This window comes from Pleurodeles waltl, chromosome 3_1 (genome assembly GCF_031143425.1).
Source record: "Pleurodeles waltl isolate 20211129_DDA chromosome 3_1, aPleWal1.hap1.20221129, whole genome shotgun sequence".
Classification (NCBI taxonomy): Eukaryota; Metazoa; Chordata; class Amphibia; order Caudata; family Salamandridae; genus Pleurodeles; species Pleurodeles waltl.
Genome location: NC_090440.1, coordinates 85231656 through 85245155, shown reverse-complemented (window position 1 = coordinate 85245155; position 13500 = coordinate 85231656). Strand labels below are relative to the sequence as shown.

General features: G+C 44.2%; 1 protein-coding gene across 14 annotated transcripts in view; it reads left to right on the top strand.

The window, feature by feature from the left end:
* The window catches only part of PPFIA1 (PTPRF interacting protein alpha 1), a 540698-nt gene that overhangs the window by 431052 nt on the left and 96146 nt on the right, over nucleotides 1–13500 (top strand). The window lies entirely within an intron of this gene.

Sequence of the window (13500 nt, the reverse complement as noted above, 5' to 3'; positions counted from 1 at the left end):
AGAGTTGGTCGACAAGATCATGTCAGCTTGTCACTTCTCAACTAAGTCAGTCTGTTCTGGTAGATTGAGTAATTTTGTAGCCATGTGTGCATCACTTGAAAGCATCCTTTGCTGGCCGCCTCCAATTTGGGTTGTCCTTTGTTCAACATGTTTTCGCATTTGGTAAGGTCAAGGGTTCTACTGCAGCATTGTATGCTTTATCTGATAGAGACTTCTAGATCAGATTCCTTACCATAGAATATTCCACATGGGGTCACACTGGATCCAGAAAAATGTGAGCAGTACCTCTGCATGCTGGTAGATAGTGCCAAGAGTCTGTGCCATTGGTGTCATCCGCACTGGATCCAAGCTGTGCAGTGCATATATATGCACCTTCCTAGGGCGTTGACATCAGTTCCTTTCTTTCTCCGCCAACAGCACAGATCCAGAGAAGCTACCTCTGTCACTTTTTGACCACTTTTGTTTTTTTTTACATTTTGTCAACTTTTTGTTAATAATTTTGCTCCCAGTGCCTTATGGATGTAGTCTAAGAAACCACTGAGTTTTAAACACTGAAGGGCCTTTTGTAGGCAAATTTTTGTGATGGAACCCCATCTAGTTTGCCTGTGATGCCTGGAGCAAGACCACAACTCCAGTAACTGTCCCAACTGCTGCACCATGGATCCAAAGGCAATTTGGGAATGGGAAACTGAGCTACTGGTGGCCTTACAGGTCCTGATCGCGTCTAAGGTCCAGGGCCCACTCCCGAATTTGTTCCCATAAGTGTAATCGCAGTCAGTCATTGTAGGCTACGTCCAACAAACATAGAAAATCCAAGAAGTTGAAGTGCTCTTTAACCTCACTGCGCTAGTGAAAGTCATCGGATGAGGCATGAGAACAATGCCATAAGTCCTGGCTGCCCACTCCCTCACTTCACCTGTGGAGCCTGGGTCTGCTACGCACCTACCCCGATTTGCTGAAGCATCCCCTGCCTAACTCAAGGAGTTTTATGAGGTCATGCGCCTCATATTTTTGGCGACCTAACCCCTCTGGAGCGCTTTCAGAGCACATAGGTCTGGAGAGTGCCCACAATGGATTTCCGCACACTTTGCAGAAGTCGGACTCTCTGAATCTGGACCAATTCCGCAGCCTTCTCTGGGGTTCGGCCCCTTGATGTCATTCCTGATTGCACCAACCCCATAGTCCTTCCCAACTCTGATACGGAGCTGGACCGGCATTGCCCGGCATAGACAGACTCCCCCACAACCCCAGTGGCAGCCCATGTCCGAAACAGTACCTCCTTCCTTTGACGGGGTGGATCTGAGTATCCTTATGACTACCTTGATCCCCATGAAGTCCCTTTGGCCCAATTGGATGACAATTGGTATAGGAGGAGCTGGCTGACACCAGTGTCCTAGACACCTCACCAGACTCTGGCCTGGTCTCCCCTCTGTGTGGCTACATAAATGGGGTCATCCTTTGATATGTTGGTGAGGGCCTGGACCAAGTGCTGGATGGGCACCCCTGTGCTTAGAACAATTGTATGTAGCCACCATCCCACTCCTGGGGACCCAGGCTTCCTCAGACTCCACCCCACCCCTGAGGGCCTGGTCGTGTAGACTTCTACCTCCAAAGTGAATCCAGGTACATTCACTGCCACTCCATTGGATAGGGAATCTAAGAGGGTGGCTACCTTCTGAAAGACCATTTTTTCTTTCACCAGCCTTGCATTGCAAGCAGTGAACACTGCATGCCAATCTAGCCACTCTCTTTGGGACTCTGTTGCGCAAGTGTTGCCTGTGGTCTCTGGGAAGGCCCAAGCTGTCACAAATGATGGAATAAGCTCAGATCTGTGACTGGGGGTGAGTGTTTGAAAAGATTCAACACACTGTCCAACATTTTATTTTGTGATATTGTCACACCTGACTCCTTCACAGACTTTCCCTTTCATCTGTGCCATTTTGGACACAGTGCAATTCTAAACTATCCTCCTGAATAGTTTCAATCCTGGATTTCAGTGAAACTGACTGAGGCTTTTGGGTCTGATTGCCTCCTGCATCTTGCTAATAAAGCATACCAGATGGCCCATCAGGGCCCTGCACTGGGATCTGAAGCCCAATTGGGCACAGCACCAGGGGAATTCCTCTGACCTGGTCAAGATTTCGAAAGAGACTGCACCAGTGGTGGTTGCTGACCTGCAATTCAGTCACTGGCAGACCTCTCTCCGTTCCCCACCAAGAGGTTGCAGTGGTAACAATGTTTTGCTTCTGGGCTGGGACAGCAATCTATGAGCGGTGGAGATCAGAGGCCTCTGGTCTCCGGCAGAGACTGTGCTCCACATAAGTCTTCTGGAGCGGAGGGCAATTTGCTTAGCATTGAAAGCTTTCCTGCCCTCCATCAAAATGAAGCTACTCCAGATGTTCAGCCAATGAGGTCTGAGTTGGGTCCTGTGCCAGGATGCTCTGTGTCTCTGAACATGGCTGAAACGTCAAGCCGTTTTCCTGGTTGTGCAGCACGTAGCGGTATCTCTCAATACCAGGGTGAACAAACGTACGTGTCAATACCTCGCGAACCACAAATGGGGTCTGCATCCGGAGGTGGGCCCTTTCAATTCTATTTATTGATTTGCAAATGAGATAAGACATCACTGTATATAGTAAAGCAACGATTCAGAATAATCTCATTTTCACACTTCACGTTTACAGATAGGATGAACTGTTCTACTCTGCACAGTGCATCAGATAAAACACAGAAGGAATGGGAAAGTTACTCAGCTATTTCAGTCGTATAGCAATGATTGTGGCTCAGCAGCTCAGCTTCGATATTGAGCGGTCATCCGGCTGTCTGTGTTATCTGATCTCATAGGTCCTTCTTGAGGGTGTACACCCTGTTTCTGCAGCCGCACCAGCCCCACCCTCAACGTAGTCTTCAATCACATTCACATTTGCCTCCACCTGAGCTACTAAGGATGCCTCCATTGGAGATCATATATCTTTAGGATGTGCGCACACTGGCATTAATTCCCAATAGTTATCCAATATGTTCTGGCAGTAGGCTGCGTCCTTGAGACATCCTCAAGGCGAAGTACCCCAACCCCAGTGCATTGCCACACGGTGCTTGGCAAGCAGTAGTAGCAGCGCAGTCATTCACGGTCCTCTGGAGGTGCTTGTTTCTCATAACCCAGAAGTGCGATACATGGGGAGCGCTCCAGCACAGTTTCCGTGATTGCTGCCATAGTCTCAAACGCACCCTCTCAGAATCGCTTCACTCCTAGGCAATCCCATGCAAGGTGTAAAAAGCCAGCGCATGGAGTTGCACAGCACACACAGCTCACATAAGCTACCAAGCCTGCTCTGTGCAACTTCTCCAGCGTGCGATGTAATCTGTGCAAATAGTTGAAATGCACCAGACACAGACCCTAGTTAAGGGAGAGTGCGCTGGCCTGGGCACAGCAAAAACGCCATTGGTCATCAGTGAGGGGGGATGTCAAGTCTGAGTTTCATGCTGCTTGTCCAGAAGAGATCCACACTTGGACTGGTGAGAACCTTGGCTAGATCTTTTTGCCACTGCCAAGGTCGTGTATTATCAGCACTTTTATGTGCTGCAATTTACAAACCTGCTCTCGCTTAGAGGCACATTCCACCTAGACTGGAATACTGGACTCCTTTATGCTTTCCTGTTGATGCCGCTCCTTCCCTAAGTTCTAAAAAAAAAAAATATATATATATATCAGAACTGACCATGGAGTCGCCTGGGTGGCTCCTGATTGGGCGAGGGAGACCATGGTATCCAGAACTTCTGTGTAAGAGCATCTGTCCTCTGATCAGTCTGCCCTTCTGCGAAGATCTCCTGTTGCAACAACAGGGGAGGGTCTTGCACCCAAACCTGTACACTCTCCACTTTCATGCGTGGAGACTGAGCGGTTACAGTTTAAGGTCTTGGACTTTCTTCTGAGTTCATCTTGGCAGCCAGACGTCCAGGAACGAAAACTGTATACACATGCTTGTTGGCCCATGTTTGTTGTTTTGCGTGCCAGGAACCACATTGGCTCACTGTCTGCACCCTTGTTCAAAGTGTTTTTGTTTGTTTAGTCCTTAGCAGGACAGCCTTGCTCTTGGCACAGTTAAGAGTATCTTTCGGCCATCTTGTTTTTTTGGGGTTGATGGACCCATCCCTCCCTGTTTGTCACCTGTTGTGACACATTTATTTTTAAAGGTCTTCAGCACGTTTCCTACCAAACCGTTTGTTAGGTCCTAATTTCCTAATTTATTTTTAACCTATTTGATGTGTTCCCCTTTTAAACACATGCATAGATGGTCCTCTAAAACATCTGACAATCAAGACCGTCTTCTTGGGGGCTCATCACATCAGCCAGGCTGGTCAGCAAGTTACAGGCTGTTTTCATCCTCTATACACTAGCTTCTTTCCAAACAAACTGGTTCTCCGAACCCATGCCTCTTTTTTGCCAAAGGTGGTAACAACTTTCTATGCTGGCCAACACATCATGCTGCCAACTTCCTTTGCTCCACCTCAAGGTAATAGAGTGGCCACCATCTGGACCCTAAAATGGCACTGTCCTTTTATTTTGATTGCACCAAATAACACTGGGTGGATGATCAACTTTTTGTAGGGTTCACTGGAACGAGGAAAGGGGAAAGCAGTGCAGAAACTGACCATCTCCAGGTGGATTGCATTAAGATATTCCATGTATTAGCCTAGAAACAACCCCTTTAGGGCTTTCATGCATATTCCATCAGCACCAAAGCTGCATCTGCAGCGGTAGCTTGTGAAGTTTCTGTCCTGGACTCTGTCAGACTGCTACATGGGCATCCATGCAAACGTTTTGACAGTCTTGTCCTTCATGACAGCAGGCACTTTGCCTTTTCAGTCATCCAGGACATTTTGGTCTGAGGCATTTTGCAGGCCCACCTCCAGGGAGATACTCATTTGGTATCTATTCTAAGGTAAGTAATGTGTTGCAGGAGGTCTCTTTCATATGAACAGGTTACTTACCTTGGGTAACTCCTTATCTAGTAAAGAGACTATATACAGATTACTTAGCAGCTCTCCCATTCTCCCTGTTCTGTGACCTGGACCATTCTAAAATGGTCTTTGTAGGCCCTTAAACTTTGCAGTGGTCAAAAAACTTGCTGTTGTGATTTTGTATTTCTGGTGTGAAAATAGTCACAAAAGAAAGTGATGTCAACTCGATGGGGTGACGTCTCTATGGGCACCGTGCACATCTCGCGTCATTTGACGCCATCTATGGGTGCACAGAGGTACTGCTCAAGATTTTACTGATCCAGTCTGATGGCTGGCCATTATTCTAAACTAAGGCATCTGCAGCTAGATAGTCTCTACCAGATAAGCAATTACCAAAGGTAAGTCAGTTGTTCTTTGTCTCCCAGACCAGCCTTTTTTGTTCACATTACATGTGATTGCCATATTTTTAAAAGGTTTGACAAATTAGTTTCCACCAGTTGATTTTTGACATGTTATCATGGGACCTGAATTTAGTGTTGACATTCTTATTGGGTCCTCCTTTTAAACTCCTGCATAGTTGCCAGTGGAGGTTATTTACTTTAAAGATTGTGTTTTTAGTTGCAGTGTTCTCAGCTCGTCATGTTAACTATATGTAGGCCATCCACATTTCACATGTTTCTTCTCAGAGAAACTTGTTCTGGAAATTAAGGTGGCCTTTCTACCTTAGGTGGTGTCTTCATTCCATCTGTGGCTATCAGTCACCTTGCCCACCTTCTGTCTGCCGCCTGCCCCCCAATACCAAGGAGGAGGACCCATCTTAGGTACGCAGTAAGCTACTACATCATCCGCATTAAAGGCATCATTCCATCTACATTTGGTCTGTAACTTGTGCCTGTCACCCGAGCACAAAGAAGACACGTGTGAGGCCTGTCGAGCGTTTCGCTCGAGAAAAACGCTCCGAGACCGAAGAGCCAGAAGGTTGCAGATGGCGTCCACGCCGACAGGACAACAACGGTTCGAGGAAGAGGGAGAAGAAGAAACATTCTCCATCCACGAATCGGATTCCGAAGAATTTGACGTCGAAGAAACCGTGAGTAAGACGTCGAAACAAGCATCACACAGAAAAACAGACAAAGCCCAGGGGACGCCACTGCCGACAGGCCATGGCTCAACCCATAAAGTAGGTGACCGTCCATCGGCACCGAAAAAGGGCGAGCTGGTGCCGAGATCGTCCGACTCAGGTCGAGACACAGGCACGCAGCAATCTCAGGACCGAGAAAGTGCCGCAGAAAAGGGTTGACACCGAGACAGCGGCACCGAAGCTGCTCGGCACAGAGATAGCGGCACCGAAGATGGTCGACGCCAAGAAGGTACGACACCGAAAAAGAGGAAAATCTCTTCGGAGCCGAAAACAACAAAAGACATGGTTTCGGTGCCAAAACGCCCAGCAACCGAACCGAAAGCCAGTTCCTACTCAGAGGAACAATCACTGTCCTCCCAACTTCAAAAACACAGACTTGAGGAGGAATTACAAACAACAGCTGTAGATCACACGCAAAAGTGGATCTTTATACAAAGTGGTACAGGGAAGATCAGCACCCTTCCCCCAATCAGAAGAAAAAGGAAACTGGATTTCCAACAACAAGAAAAAACACCACAAGCAAAAGTGGTAAAGAAGGTAACTCCACCACCCTCTCCACCACCGGCAACTCATATATCACCGGCACAGACTCCGTCACAATCACCAGCTCATACCACCATGAGCCAAGATGACCAGGACGCATGGGATCTCTATGACGCCCCAGTATCGGACAATAGCCCTGAGTCGTACCCCACTAAGCCCTCACCACCTGAGGACAGTACAGCGTATGCTCAGGTGGTAGCTAGGGCAGCAGAGTTTCATAACGTATCGCTACATTCAGAGCCTATGGAGGATGACTTCCTTTTTAACACCCTGTCCTCCACCCATAGCAATTATCAAAGCCTTCCTATGCTCCCGGGAATGCTAAGGCACGCTAAACAAATCTTTAAGGAGCCAGTTAAAAGCAGAGCAATAACCCCAAGGGTGGAGAAGAAATACAAGGCACCACCCACAGACCCTGCTTTTATTACATCACAACTGACACCAGATTCAGTTGTCGTAGGAGCAGCTCGTAAAAGAGCCAACTCGCACACATCAGGCGACGCACCACCTCCAGACAAGGAGAGCCGAAAGTTTAATGCAGCCGGGAAAAGGGTTGCAGTACAAGCTGCAAATCAGTGGCGCATCGCCAACTCGCAGGCACTCCTAGCGCGATATGACAGAGCCCATTGGGACGAGATGCAGCATCTCATCGAGCACCTCCCCAAAGAATTCCAAAAACGGGCAAAACAAGTGGTTGAAGAGGGACAAAACATATCCAACAACCAAATCCATTCTTCTATGGATGCAGCAGATACAGCTGCAAGAACTATAAATACTGCTGTAACGATAAGGAGGCACGCATGGCTTCGCACATCCGGCTTCAAACCTGAGATACAACAGGCAGTGCTCAATATGCCGTTCAATGAACAACAATTGTTTGGACCAGAAGTGGACACTGCAATTGAAAAATTAAAGAAAGACACTGACACGGCTAAAGCCATGGGCGCACTCTATTCCCCGCAGGGCAGAGGCACATTTGGCACATTTCGCAAAACTACTTTCAGAGGAGGGTTTTGAGGTCAAGCCATACAAGCCAGCACCTCACAAACAACACCGTCTACCTACCAGGGACAGTATCAAAGGGGAGGCTTTCGGGGCCAATACAGAGGGGGCCAATTCCCAAGAAACCGGGGAAAATTTCAAGGGCCCAAAACGCCTCAAAACAAGCAGTGACTCACAAGTCACTCAACCCCTTCACACAACACCAGTGGGGGGAAGACTAAGCCAGTTCTACAAATCTTGGGAGGAGATAACAACAGACACTTGGGTCTTAGCAATTATCCAACATGGTTATTGCATAGAATTTCTCCAACTCCCTCCAAACGTCCCACCGAAAACACAAAATATGTCAAAACAGCATTTAGACCTTCTACAACTAGAAGTTCAAGCATTACTGCAAAAAGACGCAATAGAATTAGTACCAGGTCCACAAAAGAACACAGGAGTTTACTCACTGTACTTTCTAATACCAAAAAAGGACAAAACTCTGAGACCGATATTAGATCTCAGAACATTAAACACCTTCATCAAATCAGAACACTTTCACATGGTCACGTTACAAGACGTAATACCACTACTGAAACAGCAGGACTACATGACAACCTTAGATCTAAAAGACGCGTATTTCCATATACCGATACATCCCTCGCACAGGAAATACCTACGGTTCGTATTCAAAGGAATACACTACCAATTCAAAGTGTTGTCATTCGGAATAACAACCGCGCCAAGAGTCTTTACGAAATGTCTAGCAGTAGTAGCTGCACATATCAGAAGGCAGCAAATACACGTGTTCCCGTACCTAGACCTAAAAACCAACTCACTAACAAAGTGTTCACACCACACAGATTATGTTATACAAACCCTTTGCAAACTGGGTTTCTCCATCAACTATGCAAAGTCACACATTCTGCCGTGTCAAACACAGCAATACTTAGGAGCGACAATCAACACAACAAAGGGGATAGCCACTCCAAGTCCACAAAGGGTTCACAATTTTCACAAGGTGATACAAGCTATGTATCCAACACAAAAAGTACATGCAAAGATGGTATTAAAACTCCTAGGCATGATGTCCTCATGCATAGCCATTGTCCCAAACGCAAGATTGCACATGAGGCCTTTACAACAGTGCCTAGCATCACAATGGTCACACGCACAGGGTCAACTTCTAGATCTGGTGTTGATAGACCGCCAAACATATATCTCGCTTCTATGGTGGAACAGTACAAATTTAAACAAAGGGCGGCCTTTCCAAGACCCAGTGCCACAATACGTGATAACAACAGATGCTTCCATGACAGTGTGGGGGGCACACCTCAATCAACGAAGCATACAAGGACAATGGGACGTACATCAAAGAAAGTTTCATATCAATCACCTCGAATTGTTAGCAGTATTTCTAGCGTTGAAAGCATTCCAACCCATAATAACCCACAAATACATTCTGGTCAAAACAGACAACATGACAACAATGTATTATTTAAACAAACAGGGGGGGACACACTCAACACAGTTGTGTCTCCTAACACAAAAAATATGGCATTGGGCAATTCACAACCACATTCGCCTAATAGCACAGTTTATTCCAGGGATCCAGAACCAGCTAGCAGACAGTCTCTCTCAGGATCACCAACAGGTCCACGAATGGGAGATTCACACCCAAATCCTGAACACTTACTTCCAAATTTGGGGAACACCTCAAATAGATCTATTTGCAACAAAAGAAAACGCAAAATGCCAAAACTTCGCATCCAGGTACCCACACCGGCAATCTCAAGGCAATGCTCTATGGATGAATTGGTCAGGGATATTTGCATACGCTTTTCCCCCTCTCCCTCTCCTTCCATATCTAGTAAACAGATTGAGTCAAAACAAACTCAAACTCATTCTAATAGCACCAACATGGGCAAGACAACCTTGGTATACAACACTACTAGACCTGTCAGTAGTACCTCATGTCAAACTACCCAACAGGCCAGATCTGTTAACACAACACAAGCAACAAATCAGGCATCCAAACCCAGCATCGCTGAATCTAGCAATTTGGCTCCTGAAATCCTAGAATTTGGACACTTAAACCTCACACAGGAATGTATGGAGGTCATAAGACAAGCTAGAAGGCCATCCACTAGACACTGCTATGCAAGTAAATGGAAAAGATTTGTTTGCTACTGCCATAATAATCAAGTTCAACCATTGCATGCATCTCCAAAAGATGTTGTAGGGTATTTACTACATTTGCAAAAGTCAAATCTAGCTTTCTCTTCCATAAAGATACATCTCGCAGCAATATCTGCATACCTGCAAATTACTCATTCAACTTCCCTATTTAGAATACCTGTCATTAAAGCATTTATGGAAGGCCTAAAAAGAATTATACCACCAAGGACACCACCTGTTCCTTCATGGAACCTCAATATTGTCTTAACAAGACTCATGGGTCCACCTTTCGAACCCATGCATTCTTGCGAAATGCAATATCTAACGTGGAAAGTTGCATTTCTCATTGCCATTACATCTCTAAGAAGAGTAAGTGAAATTCAGGCATTTACTTTACAAGAACCATTTATTCAAATACACAAAAATAAGGTAGTTCTAAGAACCAACCCAAAATTCTTACCAAAGGTCATCTCACCGTTCCACTTAAATCAAACAGTAGAATTGCCAGTGTTCTTTCCACAGCCAGACTCAATAGCTGAAAGAGCACTACATACATTAGACATCAAAAGAGCACTAATGTACTACATTGACAGAACAAAACTAATTAGGAAAACAAAACAACTATTTATTGCATTTCAAAAACCTCATACAGGAAATCCAATATCAAAACAAGGTATAGCTAGATGGATAGTTAGGTGCATCCAAACCTGCTATCTTAAAGCAAAGAGACAGCTGCCTATTACACCAAAGGCACACTCAACCAGAAAGAAAGGTGCTACCATGGCCTTTCTAGGAAATATTCCAATGAACGAAATATGTAAGGCAGCAACATGGTCTACGCCTCACACATTTACTAAGCACTACTGTGTAGACGTGTTATCTGCACAACAAGCCACAGTAGGTCAAGCTGTACTAAGAACTTTATTTCAAACTACTTCCACTCCTACAGACTGAACCACCGCTTTTGGGGAGATAACTGCTTACTAGTCTATGCACAGCATGTGTATCTGCAGCTACACATGCCACCGAACGGAAAATGTCACTTACCCAGTGTACATCTGTTCGTGGCATTAGTCGCTGCAGATTCACATGCGCCCACCCGCCTCCCCGGGAGCCTGTAGCCGTTTGGAAGTAATCTTCAACATTTGTACATTTGTAAATATATTACTTTAACCTTCATTTTGTACATACTTATTCATTCCATTGCATGGGCACTATTACTAACATACACAACTCCTACCTCACCCTCTGCGGGGAAAACAATCTAACATGGAGTCGACGCCCATGCGCAATGGAACCAAAGTAGGAGGAGTCCCTCGGTCTCGTGACTCGAAAAGACTTCTTCGAAGAAAAACAACTTGTAACACTCCGACCCAACACCAGACGGCGGACTATGTACAGCATGTGAATCTGCAGCGACTAATGCCACAAACAGATGTACACTGGGTAAGTGACATTTTCCATATTCAACACAGAAACATTGCTTACATATGTGGTTACTGTTAGTCACAGGGGCATCCTCTGCGGGCTGTTCATCACTAAATGGACCGACTTAAAGGTTCATTGGTATGGCTGCAGTATCTTGAGATTTATTTTCCATTTCCTCTCCTCTCATAATAGTAGTAATAGGTGTAAAAAATAATTTGCTATATATTTGCCTCATACCCGCTTTTCCATTGACTGTCTTGCTCACTTGTCATTCCTTAATAACATGTCATAGCTTCCTCTAGCCACTTTGGAAATGAACTCCTGATTGTCTTCCTATTGCAGTCAATACTTCTTGAGTGGTTTAATTATTGGATTGATGTTCCTATATGCACCAACACATTCCTAGAAAATAATTTAGTATTGAGCTTACTTTAAATTAAAAAAATATATATATTTTCGATAATACTCAAGAGATCATTTAACCTTCTTTGGTCCTTGGAGACTATCTTTCCTTCTGTGGAAACTGATCCAGTGGTTTGGTCTGATCACTATCCTATTAGGTTTTTTAAATTTATACCAGCAACCCACCATTTCAACATTGTGAGGAAGCAATCTTGTACAGAATAGACTAATATTGCTTTAGTGTGACATTGTGGAAGCTATTCCCCATTTTTCCTGCCCAGAAGTAAAAACAAAAAAAAATTAGTTGACGGTTACCACTTTACCTAAATCCAATTGTATATTAGGACTTAAGTCAGTAGTAAGTTTACAAGATGCTTGTCCAGCCTCATATTTTTGACACTCAGCCAGTCACATTATGAAGAATCCCAAGGATGAAGCCACTTGAGCCATTTATACCATGTGATTTGGAAGTAGGCTACTTGTTGTGGGATTTAGTGACTCTGAGCCTTATAACTAGTTGGGTGGTAAATCATTTCAGGCTGAAATGTCCCATTTTCTTCAGGAACGGAATTACATGTTGTTAGGTTTTAGTACATCTGGAATTACTAAATGCTGGGGGATATGGAATGCAAGCTCCATATGTGACCTAGTAGTGGAGAAAACAGGCAGAAATGTGAGCAGTAACTATGTACCCCACGTTATTTACCATCCTTTGCTAAAAAACTCACTGTTTCACAAAAATGGCAGGGTGCTATCACACAGAAATGGTAATTATAATTTCACGGATATAACCATGAAAGCCAGTGATTGTACTCCAAGTTGTGTCCTAAACATAGCCTATGAAGGTGTTGATGAAAATAGAATGATTTCATTGTAATTCTAGGGTAAGGTTTTGTTTTTTTTAGTTTTAATTTTTTGTCTAATTGCTGTGTGTGCTCAACCTTTTCATTGCAGTATTAACCTTTGGATTCAGTACAAATTTGTTTTGTTGGTGATTTAAACAAATCTTAAAACCATACTTATTATCTCTAATGAAATATTACATGTACCATGAAGTGTACTCTGAATTATTCCCTTGTTGGTTCTTAGGGAAAATATAAGGAAAAACAAGCTAAATGCTTCTTTGTTTTTGCAGAATAATGTCTTTATTTGTGCACTGATTCTTTCCCATCACACTGCTCCACCTGTACACCACATTGAAGGTTAAATATTCCCAGGGCCACTGCAATTATGTGGTAGGGTAGACTAAATTATGCGGCATAGAAAGACAAATTATTTGGCATAATGTGACAGTTTTGTAATTTTTACACATCGTAATATTGTCTGGGCAAATATGCCACCTCATTAGTACCAGTTTAAGAACCAAATACAGAAATAAATAGCTGAAGGTTGACCATTTAACTTTTGCGTAGAGCTCTTAACTGCATGTCAGCACATCGCTGCATTTTCTGTAAATTTTGATCAGTGCGCTAGAATTTTTTTTATTTAAATGTGCAGATTATGCAGCAGATGAAGTATATGCAAATCCATAATTAAGCGAAGAAAGCTGCGACCGCGGAATTCCAGTGGCCTGGAATATACCCCATTGCATTCATGCTATATTGTTTCCTACAGTTTAAAGACTTACTGAAAGATGGATAAAATGTCTCCATTGAACCCACTTTCAATTTGATCTTGAGAATGTATGTAATTTGAATTGTTACCATTTGCTGTTTTCTTTGCAAGAGGAAACGGTATCCCTTGTAAATACCCTCTGTCCACTCTAAGGACAAACTAAATAGTGTTTAGGTACATATTAAGTCGATTAAGGAAACCGTTTTACTTATATTTATTTTAGACATGAATTTAAATTTTCTTTAATG